The sequence below is a fragment of the Ceratotherium simum genome, chromosome 2 (assembly GCF_057802395.1).
Source record: "Ceratotherium simum simum isolate JZ-2026a chromosome 2, ASM5780239v1, whole genome shotgun sequence".
Lineage (NCBI taxonomy): Eukaryota > Metazoa > Chordata > Mammalia > Perissodactyla > Rhinocerotidae > Ceratotherium > Ceratotherium simum.
In genome coordinates, this window is record NC_141901.1 from 93656140 (window position 1) to 93677650 (window position 21511).

A 21511-nucleotide genomic window follows, 5' to 3' on the forward strand; every position below is an offset into this window, starting at 1 on the left:
CTGGGAAACACTGATTTTAGCCTTCTGAGCCCCTGACAAGAGAACCTAGCTAAGCCATGCCTGGACTTCTGACCTGCAGAAACTGTGAGATAATAAATGAGTGTTAATTTAAACCACTGTTTGTGGTAATTTGTTACGTAGCATCAAAACCTAGTACAATCCTCTTAATGCCATCTTGTCATGTGTTCAGTAAATCTTTACCCGATGAAAATTATCTTCAGCTATGAATATTCATGGAAGTGGAGTCATGGGGTTGCTTTGAGCTTTAGGCTAACCACCTTGTATTCCCACCAGGTGTTCACATTTCACCAGCCATGCAGGGCCAGCCAGGCAGGGTGTCAAATGAAGAGACATTTTTCAAGGACCCCTCACCCCATTTCCCCACCTTCCCACTGAGTTAAGGCTTCCATTGTAGTAGGGATGTTCTCCCTGTGAATGTCTCTGTTTGGTGGGCTAATCACTGGTGAAGAAGGTAGGTGGTCTGAGTTGGTAATTGGCCATTGGTAGTTTGTTCTGGTACCTTGAACAGGTTTATGAATTTTCTATCTCTGAAATAGAAGAGCTGATTCTTTTCACCCATCTACTTCATTGCAATGTTTTCTTCCTCAACTCTTAACAGCTCAGTCCTTTGACTTCTTCTTTCTCTATCTAAACTCACTCTCTTGGTGACCTCATCCAGTCTCATGGCCTAAATACTTATATGCTGATGACTCTCGAATATACTTCCAATCTGGTCAGTCACCTCTTCTGAACCTCAGGCTTACTCATCATCTCTGTCTCAATATACAATAAGCATCTCAAACTTAACATGACAAAAAAAAGTTGACCTCCTGATTGTCCTGCTATAGGTCAATGGCAACTCCATTCTTCCCATTTCTCAGTCCCCAAACCATGGTAGCATCCTTGACTTCCTTTCACAACCCACATCCAGTCCATCAGCAAATCCTATCAGCTGACTTCAAAATGTAAAATAATTCAAGCATTTCTCAGGGCTGCCACCACCACCACCATCATCTCCCACCTGGATAACTACAACAACTGGTTTCTCTCTCTCTGCTTTTGCCCTTCCTCTACTCACCTCCAGCAGCCAAAGTGATGCTATAAACAGCAAGTCACATTACAGTTTTCAATTTTTTTTAATTTTCATTTTACTAAACACTTTTTTTTTTTTTTAGTGAGGAAGATTGGCCCTGAGCTAACATCTGTTGCCAATCTGCCTCTTTTTGCTTGAGGAAGATTGTTGCTGAACTAACATCTATGCCCATCTTCCTCTATTTTGTATGTGGGACACCACCACTGTATGGCTTGATGAGCAATGTGTGGGTCCACGCCGGGAAGCCAAACCCACGAACCCCAGGCCACTGAAGCAGAGCATGTGAACTTAACCACTACACCACCAGGCTGGCCCAATCTGTTCATTATGATGAAAATGTTCTAATAGGAGTGGTGGTGATAATTACACAACTCTATTAATATATGAAAAACCATTCAATGGTACATGTAGGGTGAATTGTATGGAATATGAATTATATCTCAACAAAGCTGTTATTAAAAAAAATTTCAGATCCCCCCTCCAATCTCATCTTTTACTACTCTCTCCCATGTTCATTCCTCTCTAGCCATAGTGGCCTTCCCTTTGCCTCAGGGCCTTTGTACAAGACTGCATGCCCGGAATATTCTTTCTCCTGATAACCATATTGCTCACTCCCTTCAAGTCCCTTCTCAATGAAGCCATTGAATTGCAATACCTCGACTCCTGGCATTACTGATGCCCTAAAACTTGTTTCCTCTCTTTTTAAAAAATTATATCACTGATCACTTTCTAACATACATATTTTACTTATTTATGTTGTCTATTATCTGGCTTCCTTCTCCTGCCCACTCTACTCCCCAAGTATAAGTTCAACGGAATAAGATTTGTTTTGTTCACTGGTTGATCCCTAAGTGGTTAAAATAGTGCCTTGTACAGAGTGGACCCTCAATAAATATTTATTGAATCAGATATTGTTGAATGAATAAGTTGTACAGATTTAAAGATGTAATTAATGAACTAGAACATGAAGCTGTAAATCTTCTGGTCTCTTCTTATAGATTAGCAAGGAAGATGTTTTATTGAATCCTACTTTTGTTGGTTGTATTTTTTAAATTACAGAGTGTTGTGCACACTTATGTGCATTTCATCTTCTTCTTCATACTCCCTCCACCTCTGCCCCAATTTTTAAATATTTTTTTTCAGGAGCTATATACTGGCCCACTTTGTAAACTAAGGATTTGACCTCAACCAGTCTGTATTGTATACACATATAAAACCCAATAGGTTAAAAGGTGATTAATTGCCTAGCTTCAAGTCTTGTTCTTTCAGTATAGCATAACGAGATGATAATAATGAGGAGAACAACCTTGAAAGGTTTTATAAAGGTGAGTGTTGAAGTGGGAAATTCAAAAGAGCAAAGATGGTGTGTCGTGTTATAGAAGCAACGTACAAGAAACACAAATGGAGATGGAATTAAAGAAACTGAGTGGCATTTAGGAGACTGCAAACAAAAGAAATAAGGGGTAAAGGAAAATAAGAGCATTCTTGACTATGATTTGAACTCTCACCTCTTTCTCTGGCTTTAGTGCTTGTAAGCATTTAATCTCTATTCACTGGAAATTTCTGCCAGTAAAGCTTATGCTTTGAAATTGCTTGTAAGATCTGTTCTGTGAATAATATGCATTCTTATATTTCTCTTTGGTCCTCCTTTACTTTGGCAATGAATGTCAGTCTCAAGGTCTGGAAGATATTAAATATTAAAACAGGATAATTTACGATTAAACCCGGTAAGACAGTGATCTTTTGAAGAGGGTGTAGGACCCGGTCTTTTGAAGTGCCCATTTCTGGATGGCTGGTCTTGGAGGTTGTCTGACGGTACTCTGCCTGGCTACTGTTTGACTTTGTATTGTAAAGGTCCAAAGTAGCCTCATTTTCAGTAACCAAAGAATGCAGTGAGCAGCCTGTTATCTAGCTGTCCATTATGAACACTTTACCCCTGTGCTTCATGGACCATATCAGTTTGTGGCAAAGTGATGGATTGTGTTTAACATTCTGTTGTTGACCTACGAGGATTTTTGCCATATGTGCTAGCTCATCCCCTTAAGACATAGGAGGGGGAGGGCCTGTTAGTATCTCTGGCCACTAAGCAGAAATGTGTCAGGGATTTTGCTTTCTCAGCTGGAACATCACCCTTGGCAAGCCATCCTCCCTATTTTAGGAAAGCATCACCATCAAATACAAGAAAGCTTGTTTATAAATTCATTTGATTTTTTATATTTTATGTCTGTATTTTAGGGAATTTTTGAAATGATGCTGTAAAATTAAGATCTATGTGGCTACTTTGCATGCATAGCCAATACGATAAATCTAATTTGATGTCCTTCCAAGAATGTGGCTTGAATGATGCATGATCTTAGGCAGGTTGCTGACCCTTTCCGAACCTCAGTTTCCCCATTTGTCAAATATTTTTGATTTTTTTTTTTTTGAAGAGAACTCCCTTTCCCCCAAAGAAATAGTAGGCATAATCCCCACATATAGACAGGTAAAAGCGGAAGTGTTCTGGCTGAAGCAGCCAGCTGGAGGTGGGGCTGAGGGGCAGCGGTCTGAAGATTGAGGCCTCCTCCCTCCCTCCCCCAACTCAACCCAGAGCCTTTGAGACACACACTGAGCAGTGTTGGAAACTGAAAAATTTGTTCTTTCAGACACTTCCAGCTCTGACATTTTTTGCTTAATAATTTTGTTATTCTAATAATTATTCTATGATTCTCAGCAGCTAACAAAAAACTTCTAATGTCTTACTTTACCACAAAAAAGTTATTTTTCTGGGCCTTAAAAAGTTAATCAGGAGATAATCTGTCTAAAGAATTAAAAACACATTCATATTCCTCTGCTTTGATATCAATTTTCAAAAATTTCAGTCCATTTTAATAGGTTAGTTGAGATTATGTTACAACTTGCCTTATTAACCTTAATAGATTGCCTGGTTACCAAATGCTATGGTAGGATTTGGCACTGTCTTAATAAACAGGTCGCACCTGGGAACTAGTGGGAACCCTCCCGTCTGAGACGAAACAGCTACAGCAGATGGTAAAACGACAGAAAACCAGGTGGGGTCATTGTTTAACGACCATCTGAATTAAGTTTGGTTAATTTGGCGTGTCTCTTATTATCCCTAGCAACTGGACCCTTTACTCCATTTTATAAGTTTGGGTTTGTGTCTTTTACATAAACTATCAAAACAAGTCCATCTGTGATCCTGAAGCTATCCTTGCCTTAAATCCAACCACAATATAAATCCTAATTTCTTTGGTTCTAGCTGCGAGCAGCCCTTCAATGCGGGGCTCGGGCAGTGCTCTGCAATTTACTTTTTCTCAGGTTACTTCTTGTCACCCACATGGATAAATATCCCTTCACTCTTTTCTAAGTTTTTATTAATAAAAAGAACTTCCTTTCAACCTAAAATACTTATTAGCATAGTTTCTAGGAATCTGAGATCTCAAAATTTCAACCCATGTGCACCCTTTTAGAAGAATTCCTTCTAAAATCTGTGCACAACAGTGAGTTGGCTTCCAGGGAGGTTTCAGAAGATTTCTAACTAGCCTTGTGATTTATTAATAAAAACAGCCAATTCGTTAAATGCTTATCATATGCTTGGCACTCTGATAAAATTTTGTTTATATGACATCACTGGACACTCCCGACCATCTTTGAGGTGGATACAGTTATCTTCATTTTACTGCTGAAGAAGCTGTGGCCTATTGGAGAGGTTAAGCTAGTTACTGGCTCCAAGGCCCCACAGCTGAGTGGCAGAGCAGGGATGGAAACCACATCTGTGAGACTCCTGGTCTCACCTTCTTAGCCATGGATTATCTTCCTTAGAGCGGCTGCAGTTCACGCAGCATCAGAGCGTAGTATCCAGAACGTAGTCTCTGGAGTCAGGCTTGGGCAAGTCACCTAACCTCCTCTGTCCCTCTCCTGAGTGCTAATAGCCCCTATCTCATGGATAATAGTCCCTGTGTATCTCACGAGTTTATTATGATGACTCAGTGAGATAATATAGGTACAGCACTTGGGGGCACAGCACATAGAACGCCATAAATGTTAATTATATGGCACCCACTTTCCAATTCCCACTCTAATTTTCATTGTTCTTAATTCCTTCGTCTAAGTGACATATTGTATTCCCATTCTCTCTAACATTTGGGATGTCACCGCTGGTGGTAAAAGTCCTGGGCTTCCCTGTCCTCCTGTAACGCTGTGAAAACTTCCACTGAATTTTAATAGAGCCACAAATGAATCCATTTTCGTGTTCCCTCCCTAACTACGGAGGAACCAAGCTTTCCCCATTCCTGCAGTTTAGATCTTTATGCGGTTTGGATCGCCTGATGTTATCCAAACCTTCGTGTGTGTGTGTGTGTGTGTGTGTGTGTGTGTGTGTGTGTGTGTGTGTGTGTGTGGTGTGTTAACACAGAACAATGAGTTTCTCAAACTGTAGAATACCCTGACGTTTCTTTTATCCTCTGGGAGCTTCCTGTATTTGTGAACTCCCTTCAAATCAGCAACTGCTGCCTCAACATCTGGGTCCTTCCCTTAGTAGGGAACATAAATTAACTGGTAGTGTCCTGTAAATGTCAGGGCGGGAGCTCTGAGAGTGCACAGAGGCACGGTGGGGGGTGCACGGGGTGCTCTCACTATCCAGCAGCTGGTCCCGATGGAGTGCCTCAGAACTGGTTTTAGCTGACGTCAGATAACGCTGATGTGCACCAGATTGGCTTGTAGTACCGGTAAAGCGGATCCCTCCCATTTCCCCTACTGCCCCTGTGCTTGCCAGAACGCTGCAGACCATTATGAACTCACAGTTGTCATTTGATCTCCATCTGGCTGCTGTCACTAAAGCTGCCTTTTATCGCATGCCAAAAGTGTAAAACTAAAGACATTTCTTTCTCACAGATCTTTGCTTCTAGTTCTTACTTTTGCAAGTTTCTGGGTAGTTCCAAATAATTCTCCTTCTGTCTATGTACCACCAGCAGGAAACTAACAAAGGACCCACTATAATATTTACCCACACGCCTTCTTGGAGAACCAGATTTAGCAATAGATTTTTAGGAAGTGTTAGAGGTGGGCTGTAGCTTTGTTGACTTCAAATATTATGTCTTAAGTTTGATGTGGTTTGAATTTCTGATATAAATGTGAGATTTGCGTGTTTGATCTCATGCTGTGGTAAATTTTATGGAGCTGTAGTCACAACAGTCTAGCCACACAATTATATGGGTCGCTGTATTGAATTAGAATCTACACAAATTGAACAATAAATACAAGCGTAACACGCCATAAATTGGACCTTATAACAGCTTAATAATCTGAGGAGGACTGAAGAATGAATTCTGAGGTGATGTTTAAGGTACTTAGTCACTAGAATGTTCTGAGTTAAAGCTGATGGTAAATCTGGTACCAGCTTAAAGATTTACTGTTAGTGATCATCCAGGAGTTAAGATTTAGCAATCCCAGCAGCACAGCCTGAATCATTCTTGGTCGAGAGAACACTTTAGGGATGGCATTTCCCATGTAGTAAGTGTCGTTAATGGTGATGATGATGGAATATCACAGACTCTGAAAGTTTTAGAAACAAGTTTCGGATCCTGATTTTTACTTAGTTTAGCAAATTAATCCTTTAAGAAGTAATTGTAACGAATTTTTTATGTATGTTCTCAGTATACTGTTTATCAAAAAAGGACAAATTAGGAGGCACTATATTCTGTATGAATTCATATAGTGTGTTTATGTGTAAAAAGTGAAATAATTTGCAAAGACATACCTCACAATGTAAACAATGTTCTTCTTTGAGTGATGGGATTACAGGTCATTTTGAGTTTCTTAGTTTTGCTTACTTTTTTTTCCCGAGTAACTTTATTGAGATAAAATGGTTTATAACATCGTGAAAATTAGGGTGTACATTATTGTTTATCATTTTCTGAGTAGACTTCATAGTGGTCGTCCCAAACAGTCTAACTATTGCCCGTCACAGCACAGATGTGTCCCTGCACCTCTTGCACCCCACCCTGATGTTCCATATAATAAGCATGTGTTACTTTTTAAAGTATTTTTAAAGAGAGAGAATTTAGCTTCAGTGAAAGACACAGGTCATAAGTGTACAATCGATGAGTGTTAACAAATGTATACACTCATGTAACCCAATCAAGATATACAGTCCAATCAAGATATAACCCCATTGAAATGCAAATCAAAACAAAACTAAAATATTACCTCACGCCTGTTAGAATGGCTATAATCACCAAGACAAAAAACAACAAATGTTGGAGAGGATGTGGAGAAACAGGAACCCTCATACACTGCTGGTGGGAATGCAAACTGGTGCAGCCTCTATGGAAAACGGTATAGAGATTCCTCAAAAAATTAAAAATAAAAATACCCTATGATCCAGCTATCCCACTACTGGGAATCTATCCAACGAACCTGAAATCAACAACCCAAAGAGGTTTATGCACCCCTATGTTCATTGCAGCATTATTCACTATAGCCAAGAAGTGGAAGCAACCCAAGTGTCCCTCGACTGATGATTGGATCAAGAAGATGTGGTATATATATACCAAGGAATACTACTCAGCCATAAAAAAAGACAAAATCATCCCATTTGCAACAACATGGATGGACCTGGAGGGTATTATGGTAAGTGAAATAAGCTAGAAAGAGAAAGACAAACACCACATGATTTCACTCATATGTGGAATATAAACCAACACATGGTCAGAGAGAACTGTACTGTGGTTACCAGGGGCACAAGGGGGTGGGAGTGGGCACAAGAGGTGAAGGGAGACATGTATATGGTGATTAACAAACAAAAATGTACAACCAAAATTTCACAATGTTATAAACTATTAAGACATCAATAAAAAAAATGATATAACCCCATTAATGACATAACCCCAATCAGGATATATAACATTTCCATTGCCCCAGAAAGCTCCCTTCTACCCCCTTCTAGTCAATCGCCACATCGCATAAGCAACTACTGTTCTGATTTCTATCATAATAGATGAGAATGTCACTTTTTAGTTAAAAAACACAGTTTTTTTAAAGAAACTTCTGTGTAGACTGAGAATAGACCCCCCCCCCACCAAAAAAGTTGAAACAGTTCCCTGCCTTCAAGTATCTTAACTTGTCGGTGAAGAGATGAGAAAAATAATAGAGCAAGCTTAGGAGAGAGAATTTAAGAGTTAAATCATGTAGCTCAAGAAAACCCAGAGAAGACCAAGATAACCAGATAAGATTTTATAAGATCTCGGATTCATTATTTCATTCCAGCAGGAAAAGAGGGAAAATCTACTAGACTATAAGCTCTAGGAGGCCAGGGACTGTGTTTATTTTGTTCACCATGTCCTCAGTGCTTTACACATTACCTGGCAGAGGTACTGACTGAAGAAATATTTGTGGATGAATAAGTGGATACTATTACTCAGTTACTCAGGCAACAGATATTTATTCACTCTTCCAACAAATATTTATTGACCTCTTACTATGTGCCATGGACTGTGCTAAGCCTTGGAGATAGAATGGTAGACAATGGTCCCTAAAAATGATAGACATGGTCCCTAACCTCAAGGAGCTTACAATGTGTCTTGTCAGGAAGGCTGATATTAACAGTGTTTTGGAGCAGATAGAGCGGCACAAATGAGGGATTCAAGAGGAAGCGGCTTGGTGAGCCTGAAGAACTGAGGGAAGTCCAGTGCAGCAAGCAGGGCCGAGGAAGCAGGAGATGGGGCTGCAGAACTAGTCAGGGACCAGAAGATGCAGACGAGCTCTGTCAGATAGGTTTGGGATTTTGTCCTAAGAACAACTGGGAGCCATCGAAGGATTTTAAGCAGAGGAAGGACATGATAATTTTATGTTTTAAAAATATCATTCTGGCTCTTGGTCAGAGAAAGAATGGCTTGGATGAAGGCAAGGGTAGACACGGGAAGACTAGTCAAGAGGTTGTTGGAGTAGGGTAAGGGAGAGTTGAGGGCCTGGGGGAGGATGGCAGCAGAGGAAGTGAAAAGAAATGGAGTTACGTTACAGCATATTCAGAGGTAGAACGGAGCCTTGGCAAATGATTGACTGTGATGAATAATGGGTAGAGGTGTCAAAAGTGACTCCAGGTCCTGGCACAAGCAACTTGGTTGGTGGTAGAACCATTTAATTTTTTTCTCTTAGATCGTTATACAAAAAAAGCCAAGCTCATAGATCGACCATGGTGAGGATCAGACCTCTGTTGGGCAGAGTTCAAACCATGGATCTATAATGTGTCCATTGCATACCTGCAGTGCAAAGGTGGTGATTTGGAATGGCTGGTGCAAGGCAAAATGGTGACAGTGAAAGGATTTTGATGCCCACCTGATGTACCTGTTCATTTGGGTACCTTTTCTTGATCTTGCCCATGCTCCTCCCTTTCTTCCATCAACCCTCATATCCTTTTCATGTATCTGATAACTTATCCTTACTCAGGTAATTATGTACTAATAATTGTGGCTGTAAGGGCGGCTGCCTTTCTCCCACCTCCTAGATCCCACATACCTTGAGTCTTTGCTGTTTAAGAGTAACAGGATGGATATTAGGGAAATAGGATGGGTTACAGAGCCAGTTGTTGCAATTATAATTTCTTAGAGAAATGAGGCTGCACTTAGCCTGTGTAGGCGGAGCCCATCATATTGTTCTCTGTTTTACCTATTATTTTCTTTTTTTTTTTCCTATTTATTTATTTATTTAGGTGAGGAAGATTGGCCCTGAGCTAACATCTGTGCCCATCTTCCTCTATTTTGTACGTGGGATGCCTCCACAGCACGGCTTGATGAGTGGTATAGGTCCACGCCCAGGATCCAAACCCGTGTCCCCCGGGCCACTGAAGCAGAGCACACTGAACTTAACCACTATGCCACTGGGCGGGCCCCTCACCTATTATTTTCTTCCTTGCCCTTTTCCAGTATTTTCTTTGCACTTTGTCTATCATTTATCTTTACTTTGGATCCTAGCTCTGTGACCTTGGAAAGTTTACTTAGGATCTCTGAATCTCAGTTTCTTCAACCATAGTTGGGGAATAATATCAATGTCAGTGAATCCAATGTCTTCTACATGGTAATTCCTCACTGTTAATTGCTTTTCCCCACCACCCACTCATTGGCTCCATTGCTGGGAGTCCTCAGGAAGGGACTCTCAGGCATTCTCAACTTCCAGAGGCAAGCTTAGAGGTGCCACCACACTGGATTTGGGAGATGTTTCTCTCATCTCTATTCCTCTCCTCACTTGCCTACTACATGAGGATATGCCATCTTTGAGAGATGGTCATTTGTCTCACCAAGTTGTAAGTGTATGCCATTGGACACAATAATTATTAAGGGAGAGAGTATGGCTGGATCTGCACAAGCCCATCCCCACCATGAGAAAAGCAATTCAATAAGTGTGCTATAATGATCATACCCTGTGTATGAAGACTAGTCCTCTGTTTGAAGAGTACACATATGAATCAAGCAAACTAACCCATATCATTTATATCTATGAATAATACATGTGTTTATCCAAATCAGTTAACAAGGGCCCAGCATCCATTCATTCATTCAGTCATACTTGGTTGTTAAGCACCTACTATGAGCAAGAGTGTGCAGCAGGAGCTGGGTCCACAGTGAGGAATAAGACAGAGTTCCAGTGGAGTTCACATTCTTTTGAAGGAAATGCACTGAGACAACTAATTACAGAAATAATTGCTCAATTATAATTGTGGTAAGTTCTACAAAGAAACAATTACAGGATGCTGTGAGAGCTTATAGCAGGGAATCTGATCAAGTGGAGAGGTCAGGGAGGTGGGTGGAGATTCTGAGGAAATTACTAGCAAGCACTGAATATGAAGGCTAAAAAGCAGTTCCTGGGAGGGAAAGAGAAGAGCCCCCCAGTTGTTTGGAGCTAAAGATTCTGAGTTTCCCAGTGCTGGTGGTGTCTCAGGATCTGACTCTGGCAGAACGGGTTTCAGCCTCAGTGACTCAGTGTTCTGGAGCTGGGATCCGTAAGGATCTTCCCACTTGGTTACACCCAAAGGGAAGATACCCACTTAGGCACCCTTGGAACCCACCAATTAAAACTGGGTAGAGAGTATAGAAGTATTAAATATCACTTAATTTCTTTACCAAAGACTCACACAGGCTACTCAGGAACCTCACTTGATTGAAGGTCTACTCTGGGACAGCTGTTGTCCACATCCGTGAGCTCACCCAGTCCTCTGTCAACTTTGCAGTGTGGATACAGACCCCGTCGTACACCAGGGTAACTGGGGTGGGGTGGGGGAGGTTAAAGAACCTGTCCAAGGTGGCACCTGGACCAGCCCTCGGCCATCCGATTGGAAAGCTCATGATCTTTCAGCGACACGGAGCTGCCCAATTGTTAGCACATTGTTAGATGACTGCTCTCCTCTTTAGGAGCACTTACAACATTAAAGAAAAATTTTAAAGTGACAGTGAGCCCTGGAACTTGAGTGACCCCAAGTATAATCTGCAATGTTCCCATTTAAAAAAACTGTTATTTAACAAAGATGATTATGACTCACGAGCAGGTCCACGCTTTGACTATTTAAGTTTGTGTATGTTGACATTCTGGTGCCCTAAGGTTTATTGGCAAAGAGGTGAAAGGGAAGCTAGCATGATTGGGGGAGTTTCTATAAGTGGACTGAACCTTGAAAAACTGAATGGAAGAACACACCATTAGAGGGTTAAGGAGAAGTAATTTAGTTGTGTGAACCATTGTCAGCTTCCCAGGATCTGGGTGTGTACTCTCTTCATGTAAATGAAACTGATATTGCTGTATTTACACTGAACTTCCATTTCCAAAGCACTAACGTGTTATTTAATTTTATCCTTATTATAGCAGAGATCACATTCAAATAGTGCCAGAAAACCGAAGAGAACTCAGGAAGCTTCTTGGGAACAGTTTGGCAATTGAGAATTCACATCAGGAGGGTTTAAGGATCATTTCTTTTTCTATTTCATGGGAAAAACTCAAGTGACCCAAAAAGCCATGTTCTCTGGACGGAGATCAAGAAACAAATAAATAGACTCTTCACGTGCCCCTTTGCTTGTGGGAGTTGCAGAAATGGGAATCGGCACAAGGACTTTATTTCTTGCACTTTGTGCATTGGCCTTCTCCGGATTAGGGGGTGTCCCTGATATAAATGATGCTAAATAATTATACCAAGCACTGCTTTAAATTGGTCTGGTAGGCCTAAGCAAAATGGCGACGTGTTCTCCTGAACCCCACAACATTGGTCGAGCCTTTGGTCCATTCCTCTTTCCTCACGGGCTCCCTGTGCACCTGGAGTGTTAACTCCTGCAAGCTGTGCCTCCTACTCTCTTCTCAGACATCCCCACTGAAAAGGCCAGCTTCCAGACTTGAGCCTCTCTGGCCCCGGATAATTGCTACTGCTGCTGTGCTTCTCTCTCTTACACTCCTTCTACTCCCAATAGGAGCGTCAGAAGTATCTTATTGCAAACTAACCCAATCAGGTTGCGTCACTGCTGAGAACCCTTCTATGGCTTCTTGTTAATTATGGGGCAAAGTCCAGGCTGCTTGGCATGGCATATGATCTGAACTCTGCTGACCTCGCCCGTGTCATTTCCTGCCTCATAAAGTGCTTGTTCCCCAGGTACTTCTTGTTCCAGCAGTCCTGAAGCATTTATGGTGCCCAACAGGTCTGGCTCATGGACCTCCAACATATGCCTTTGCATGGGGCCCCGCACTTAGACGGGCTGTTTGATTTAATGCTCTGCTGTAACTGTTTGAAATTCTTAATAATTTATGAACAAGGGGCCCCACATTTCCATTTTGTTCTGGGCTCTGCAAATTATGTAGCTGGTCCTGGTGCCCCACATCATGTTTCTTTCTTCCTCTGTGTGTGACACGGACTCTTCTCTTTGCCTAGCGTATCTTCCCGTCATCTCCATCTCGTGCGCTCTTCTTAGTCTTCAAAACGAATTTGAATACCACTTCTCTAGAGAATCTTCCCTGAGCACTTGGCCCTCCACCCCTAACCACATTAATCACTCCCTCTTCTGTGCTATCCCTTTATGTTGCACAAATGTCTAGTATAGTCCTTCCATGCTATCTGGTGATTAATCACTCACCCGCCTGTCTCCCTCTACCAACCTTTGAACTCCTTGAGGACAGGGTCTACGCAGGGCCTGGGCTGTGGAGCACAGTGATTAGGAACTCTGGAACCAGACTATCTGGCTGGGCGTGACCCTGGAGAAGTCGCCTGGCTCCTCTGTGTTGTATTGCTCCTCCTTCCCCACTTAACCAGAGGAGGAGGATCATAGAATCTACCTTGAAGTGTTGTTGCCTTGAGGTTTGAATAAGATGATCCATGTAACGTGCTTGGAACAGGACCTGGCACAAAGTAAGTGCTGGATAAATATTTCCCGTTCTTGTACGCTATTCTCTTTTGTGTTCCTGGAACATGGTACAGTGGCTAGAACATTTGTCCTTGAACATTTATTGAATACTTACTGTGTACCAGGCTCTGTGCTGGCTGCCTGAGACACAAAGTGAAATAAAACATGGCCTCTGCTCTCAGAGAATTTAATTTCAGTCAGGGAGAGAGATAAGCCATCAGCAATCACGGTCCAGCGTGATAAAAGACTGAGTGCAAGTGACTTTGAGAGCAAAAAAGAAAGGCATCAGAATCAGACAGGGGAGGTGAAGCTTGATCTGAATTGTGCAGAAGGAGTAAGAGTTAGCTAAACATAGGAAAGGAGGAAGATTATCCTAGGGAGAAAGAACAGCATGTGCAAAGGCACGTAAGTGTGAAAGTCTTGCATGTTTAGGGAACTGCATGTCATTCTATGTGGCTGAAGTGAATGGTGATTGGTGACGTTTTGGGAGACTAGAGAGACTGGCAGGACCAGCAAATAGATTTTCCCTCTGGTTGTTGATGGTGGCCCTTGGAACGTTGTATTAGAAGGATTCCGAGGCCATGTGCAGTCTCTGTGGGAAAGAGTGATGAGATACGTAAGCCCAATTTGTTATGGGAGCAGAAGAGGGGAGTGGGAACCTGCATGTCACATGTCTGCCATTATTGATAGATTATGTAGGGCCTCATGTGCTGTGTTACAGAGGTTGGATTTTATCCTGAAAACTACAGGGAATAATTGAAAGATTTTAAGTATGGGAGTGACATGGTCGGATGACATAATAGGTGTTCCATAAATGCTTGTTGAATTGAACTATGAGCCCCACTTCACCTATTAGTGATTTAGTGTATCAAATGCACCCAGATGGTCTGAACCCAGCAAATAAAACATGCATAACTGAGCCTGTCGTGCTCAGAGGCACTGTACTAAGTGCTGAAAAAATTAGAGCAGCATCTAGAGGTGCTTAACATGCTCCCATGGTGTGGTTTACACAGTAAAACAGTCTGGTTCATGCTGAAGTTTCAAACAGAGGATTAAAGTGGCATTAATAATTTATGCAGCTATAATATTTCATGCTATGAGCTGGACACATCCCAAAAGAAAGACTTGCAGGGGGCTTTTTGAATCTTGAACCATCCTGCTGGTTGCAAATCAAACAGTAAGGAAATGATTGGAAGAAACAGATTTTAAATATAAATATATTGATATTATGTTTTTATAAATATTTCTAATAGGTGTTTCATTTGTAACTAAGTGAAAAGAGCTCAGAAATTTGGACTATTATAAAAAATAAATACCCAGTCTTATTATTCTTACTAAGAAAATAAATTAAAACCCTATAAATTTGGCACTTGCTATTTCAGTCGTTATCTTTTAACTGTGACTGCTTAAACAAATCTTGAGAGAAGCTGTGCTTCTGAAAGAATACACAAAGGAAGGTTGTCCTCAACAAATTCAGTATAAGAGCCAAAGGCGTATATATCTATTTATTTTTTCTTGATTCCCAAGGAATTTAAGAGAGCATAGAACAATGCAAACAATATAGGAAGGAAAAATTGATTTAAAATAACTATGAAAGATGGAGCAAAGGGAGTTTGAATATGAGGAAATCCACCGGAGTCCTTGTGTGGGATGAGTGTATGACATATAAGAAAGTGTATGCATCTCAAGGCACTCAAACCAAGAACACTTGAGTTCTTATTATGTACCCCAAAGAAAAATGAAGTCAATGACATTTCTGACTCAATTATTATAAGTGAAAAGACTAAGGTACTGCCTTTCAGTTGCTGCCTAGAAATGAATAAAAGAATCAGTGAAGATCTTGAGATTAAGATGAAAATTTGTGCCCCATTGACTAATCCTTTCGCCCTTTCTTATGTGTCTGCTTGTTGTGTCTTTGTAGCTTTCTGGCATTTCCTGCCTTTGACTTCCTATCATTATGAAGCCCAACAATGGTCATGGATCAGTATGGCAGAGTTTTGTCTTCGTGTAGATATTCTTGTTTGCAGTCACACTTCAGGAGTTGAGGGTAAGAGGAAAGGATTTGGGCTACAAACAACTCGAACAGACAGGGTTAGGTCTGTATGACTAGTATCTAGCACAGTTCCTAATATATAATTGATACTTAATAATTGTGAGTTGAAGGAAGAAATAAAGCTTCACAGAATTTATCAATCCTTACAAAAATGCATAACCACTGAAGATTTATGCCCATGTTGTACCTTTATCATAGCTTCCAAAAATCAGTTCTTAATTTATATGGTCATCTTAGCTGGACAGTTTGTTCTCAAAGCATCTAGGCTACATTGCAGCCCTAAGAAGAAGGTGCATTAGGAAGACGAGGAATAGAAACAAGAAAAATCAAAGAGAGAACACACAGCAATCCTTCTTCCTTTGCTGCACCATTATTTATTGTTTTCTTAATTCATGGTTTTATAAAAACAGGAAGACCTCCAGGGCCTCAAACAGGACTCTCCCACGACCACCCAGCTGCCCCTTATTCTCAGAAAGGATTTTTTAGCTTCCTTTCACCGAGACTCCAGAACACTGAGGAGATTTGGGAAGGAAAGAGGAGATCACTTTTCTTTTTGTTTCTACTTTGTGCTGGGTGCTCCACTAAGCAATTTGGCAGAGATTGTACTATTTAATTTGCACAGAAATTTTGATAGGCAGGTATTTTCTCACGTTATAAATGAAGAGACAACTGCTCACAAAGATATCTGGCTTCAGGGATCATAAGTAATGGGATGGAGGCAAGATTCAACCACACGTCCAGACGCCCAGCTTCTCTCCCTTTACTGCGTAAGGGAGCTGCCTCTCCCACTCTTGAACCTTTCTCGGGGACCTTTTTGTTTTAATTGTTGATCAAGACGCTCTATGCCCCACAATCAGGAGCACACAGTATTCCTCCCCCGCAATGGGTATTAATATTGTTGTTTGTATTTCTAATATATTTGGCATTAACTGTTATCATAACAGTTCAATCCAGTTAGCCAGGTACTTTACAACGATCTATTGTTTGAGTAGAAAAAGGAAGCCATGGCAAGCATACAGAAAAACTACTTTCTGTGCTGTCGCAAACACAATAGGTCTCCAGTCCCATGCGGTGACCATTAAGGTGTGTTTCTCCAATTACCAATATGATATAACGATGGTGATGAAATGGAGATGATGGCAGTAACGCTCTCATTTACTGAGCGTTTCACTTGTGTCAGGGATCGTTTGAAACACTACTATTGTGTCATTTCAGCTTAACAGTAACTCTACGAGGTAGGTGGTGTTGTTCTCGCCCTACAGATGAGGAAACTGCAGCTCAGAGTTGTGACTGGCTGAGTTCTTACAGTACTAAATGGCAGAGCTGGGTCTGAACCCAGATTTGATGATGCTCAGGCCCCTATTTTAGCCACGATGCCGCATAGCCTTCTACAGTAACTGGCACTGTGCCACTATTCCCCAGATTTTAGTTTTGCTTTCATGTCTCTACCAGAATTGCATTTGTTAGATTTTTTTTTTGTATACTTTGTGTGTGTGTGTGTGTGTAGTATGTGAATGTAGTTAATTCTGCCACAAGGGAGAATTCTACCAGCAATTCCATAGTTCCAAGCCTTCTTGGCCAGGATATTGCTGGTTTGTCATGTAACTTAATTTTACTATAACTTATAATGCTTCTTTTCTGTAATAGTCTTTAGAATGTGCTATTGTATTATTTTACTTCATATCCATATCTATTCCGTGAAAAACTTGTGCATATAATCTCAGTGGAATTATTTTACCTTTAAGGTGGAATGGTGTTTCACTCATGACTTCTCCCTCAACTCACATGTACTGAGTGCCCCCTGTAAGTCAGATACTCTGCTAGACATCCAGTATGTCAAGACGGAAGGACAAGGCTCCTGTACTCAAGGAATTCATAGTAACTTATTCTAGTTTATGAGTAAGGACAGATAAGATTGATCTGCAGTCAGTGGAATAGTCCAAGTTTAATTAGTGAAATATATCCCAGTAATCCCATTCCCCACTCCCCCCATAGAAACCCTTCTATGATAGGGCAACAATTTATAAAGTACCCATGTTTAGCATGCTAGAATAAGAGATGCCCAATGGCCTATGGATGCATTCTAGGTGATTCCTGCTCAAGAAGTTCCCCAAAGTCCTGGCACACTAGATATTGAAGGGGCCCCAGAAACTAAGAGAGATCACCATCAGAGATCACCTAACTATTGGAAGATTTTATTATTTCCACTGTGTTATCTAAAGCCTTGAAAAAACATACCCTACAGTCAAATCCTGACTTCTGCAGCTACTGTCTATATCATGTTGCTATGTAATATAACCTTTCCTGAACCTCAATACCCTTATTTGTAAAATGAAGATAATAATGTCTTTTATGGGTTTAAGTATTCATTCATCAAGAAAACATTTTTTTTCTATTTTTTATTTATTTATTTATTTTTCTGAGGAAGATCAGCCCTGAGCTAACATCCATGCTAATCCTCCTCTTTTTGCTGAGGAAGACCGGCTCTGAGCTAACATCTGTTGCCAATCCTCCTCCTTTTTTTCCTCAAAGCCCCAGTAGATAGTTGTATGTCATAGTTGCACATCCTTCTAGTTGCTGTACGTGGGACGTGGCCTCAGCGTGGCTGGAGAGGCGGTGCGTCGGTGCACGCCCGGATCCAAACCGCCAGCAGCGGAGCATGCGCACCCAACCTCTAAGCCATGGGGCCAGCCCCAGAAAACATCTTTTTAAAATACCTATTATATCCCAGGCATTGAGCTAGGCACCGGATAAACAATGTTCAACAAGACAGGCACTGTTCCTGCCCTCATGAACCTTACAGCCTGGGGCGGGAGAGAAGCAATAAATGAACAGTATGCTATGACAGAGAATAAAGGGCGCACACTGCTTTTGAGTGGGCGGTCAGAGAAGGCCTCTCTGCAGAGGTGACACAGGCTGACATCTAAAGAGGGCAAAGAGCGGGCTGTGTAGTTGGCAAGTAGGAAAAGTGTTTCAGCTTTGGGAAATGGTTTGTGCAAAGGCCCTGAGTTGGTAAAGAGGAGTTGAGAAACTGAAAGTAGCCTAGTGGATTGAAAAATAAAAAGGAGGGCATTATCCTAAAAAGTGGATATTGTCTACCCCAAAACCCAGTAATTCCACTCCTGGGTATACATCGTAGAGAAATTCTAGGAGACACATATAAGAACACTCCTAGTAGCACAGGAGTGCTACCTGTTGTTCACAATAGACAAAGCTGAAACAATCCAGACACTGGCAAAAGAAAAGCGAAGTCTTGGTATACTCACACAGTGGAATGCTAGTGGTGAAAATGAATGAATTGTAGCTACTCAGACCAACACAGATGAATCTTATAACTGTTACCTTGAGTGGAGAAAACAAATCATTAAAAAACAACTTACAGTGTTATTTACTATGGATTTAAAATCATCTTAGAATACCCAAAATTTAAAAATATTTTTTTGTGGATACATATATATTGTAAAAGTATTTTTCTTCTTCTTCTTCTTCTTTTTTTTTTTTGTGAGGAAGATTAGCCCTGAGCTAACATCCGATGCCAATCCTCCTCTTTTTGCTGAGGAAGACTGGCCCTGGGCTAACATCCACGCCCATCTTCCTCTACTTTGTATGGGACGCCGCCACAGCATGGCTTGACAAGCGGTGCGTCAGCGCGCACCCGGGATCTGAACCTGCGGACCCCGGGCCGCCGGAGTGGAGTGCGTGCACTTAACCACTAGGCCACCGGGCTGGCCCTTGTAAAAGTATGTTTAAAAAGCAAGGGAACTGAAACTTTTGTTTCTGGCCGAGATGTTGGAATGGACAGCAAATTTACCCTTCTGCCTTAAACAACTAGGAAACTAGAAAATTATATGAAATAAGGATTTTCAGAAATTGGACAACAGCAGAGCAGGACTGCAACGCCTGAGTGAAGGAAAACAAGGTGAGCTCTGTAATTGCACCAGCTCACCCCCCGGAAGGGGTTTCCAGGTGGTAGAGCAGAAGGAGAAACCCAGACAGAGTCCAGTGGTCTTGCTGAGCGGAGGAAACAGAGGCTGGAGTGAGAGGAGAACAAGGCAGACACCATTTGCCGGGCGGAGGACTGCAGAGGAGGTGGCTGTACAAGTGAGCTCAGAGCCCTGCAGAGGATTCACCTGACGTCTTTATCTTTGCTTGAGTGAGATGGACTTATCAGAGGTCAGGGAAAGACCCATCAGAGAAGACTAGACAGAACAATTCCTAGACCTCACACAGGACCGGGAAAAGTTCTTGTTCCTACAAGTCAGAGGGGAAAGACCTCATAACATATGGGATATCAGGAAGGAACCTCAGAAGTCCAACACTTTAGTAGTGGGCCTAAAACCTTACTAAAAGCTGCTGTGGACCCAAAATAACAAAGCTTAAAAGCAAGCTTGAAAGGATCCAAGTGTGACCCAAATAACTGTGTACCAGAAAAAATATAACAGTGTTTAAAGGAATACAAGAAAATCTAGCAAGCAGGATAAATTCACAATATCCAGTATCTGATTAAAAAAAAAGAAAAACTACGAGGCATGCAAAGAAGCAGGAAAATAATGACCCAGAACCTAGGCACAAACCAATCAAGAGAAACAGACACAAAAACAATATCAATGATTGAACTAGTAGATAAGGCCATTAAAACAGCTATTATAAATACGCTGCATATGTTCAACAGGTAGAAGAAAATATAGTCATAATGAAGATAAAATTTGAAGATGTGAAAAAGACCCAAGGGGAACTTCTAGAGATGAGGAATAGTATATCCAAAGTGAAAAATACACTGGATAGCATTTGTGTTGCTGAATTTAAAGTGCATCTCTGGTAGAAAACGTACATTGAATCTTGCTTTCTATAATCCAGTCTGACCATCTCTGACTTTTCCTTGGAGTGTTTAGTTCATTCATATTAAAGGTGATTATCAACATGGTTGGATGAGGTTGGCCATTTTGGTAATTTTTTCTATTCATCTCATCTGTTTTGTTGTCATTGCTCCTCTCTTCCTCCTCTACTAGTTTTTGTGCTTAAAATATTTTTGGGGGGCTGACCCAATGGTATAGTGGTTAAATTGGTGCACTCCACTTTGGTGGCCTAGGGTTCACAGGTTTGGATCCCATATATGGACCTATGCACCACTCATTAAGCCATTCTATGGCGGCGTCCCATATAAAGTAGAGGCAGATGGGCACGGCTGTTAGCCCAGGGCCAATCTTCCTCAGCAAAAAGAGGAGGATTGGCAACAGATGTTAGCTCAGGCTAATCTTCCTCACAAAAAACAAAAAAAATTATATTTTGTATTCCATTTTAATTCCTCTGTTAATTTGATAGCTTTATTTCTTTGCTTTATGTTTTAGTAGTTCCTCTAAAGATATACTATGCATCTTTAACTTATCCCAATCTATCTCAAGTAAACACAGATGTACTTCTAATAAAATACAGGAATTTATCACCAGTCTAGTAGCATTTCCTTCCCTTTTGTGCTATTGTTGTCATATATATTACACCTATATATGCTGTAAACCTTGCAATAAAGTGTATAACGTTTGTTTTAAAGATTCATATACCTTTTGAAGAAATTAAGAGAACAAAAGGGAAAATATGTAAATAAGCATAATCTTTCATATTTATGCACGTATTTACCAGTCCAGTGTTTTTCACTCCTTCCTGTGGATCTGAGTTACCGCCTGGTGTCACTCCCCTTTAGCCTGATGAACTTCCTGCAGCATGTCTTACCGTGCAGATGTGCTACCCACAAAGTCCATCAATTTGTTTATTTGGAATTGTTTTCATTTTGTCTTCATTTCTGAATAGTCTAGATATAGAATTCTTGGTTGACAGATTTTTCTTTTAACATCTGATTCGTCATTCCCATGTTGTCTGGCTTCTATTGTTTCTGACGAGATGTCAACCATTAATGGTATCGTTTTCACCCTTTATTCATTCATATATATTTTCTGCCCCTTTCTCTTTCCTCCTCTTTTGGGATTTCCACTACATGTTGGATAA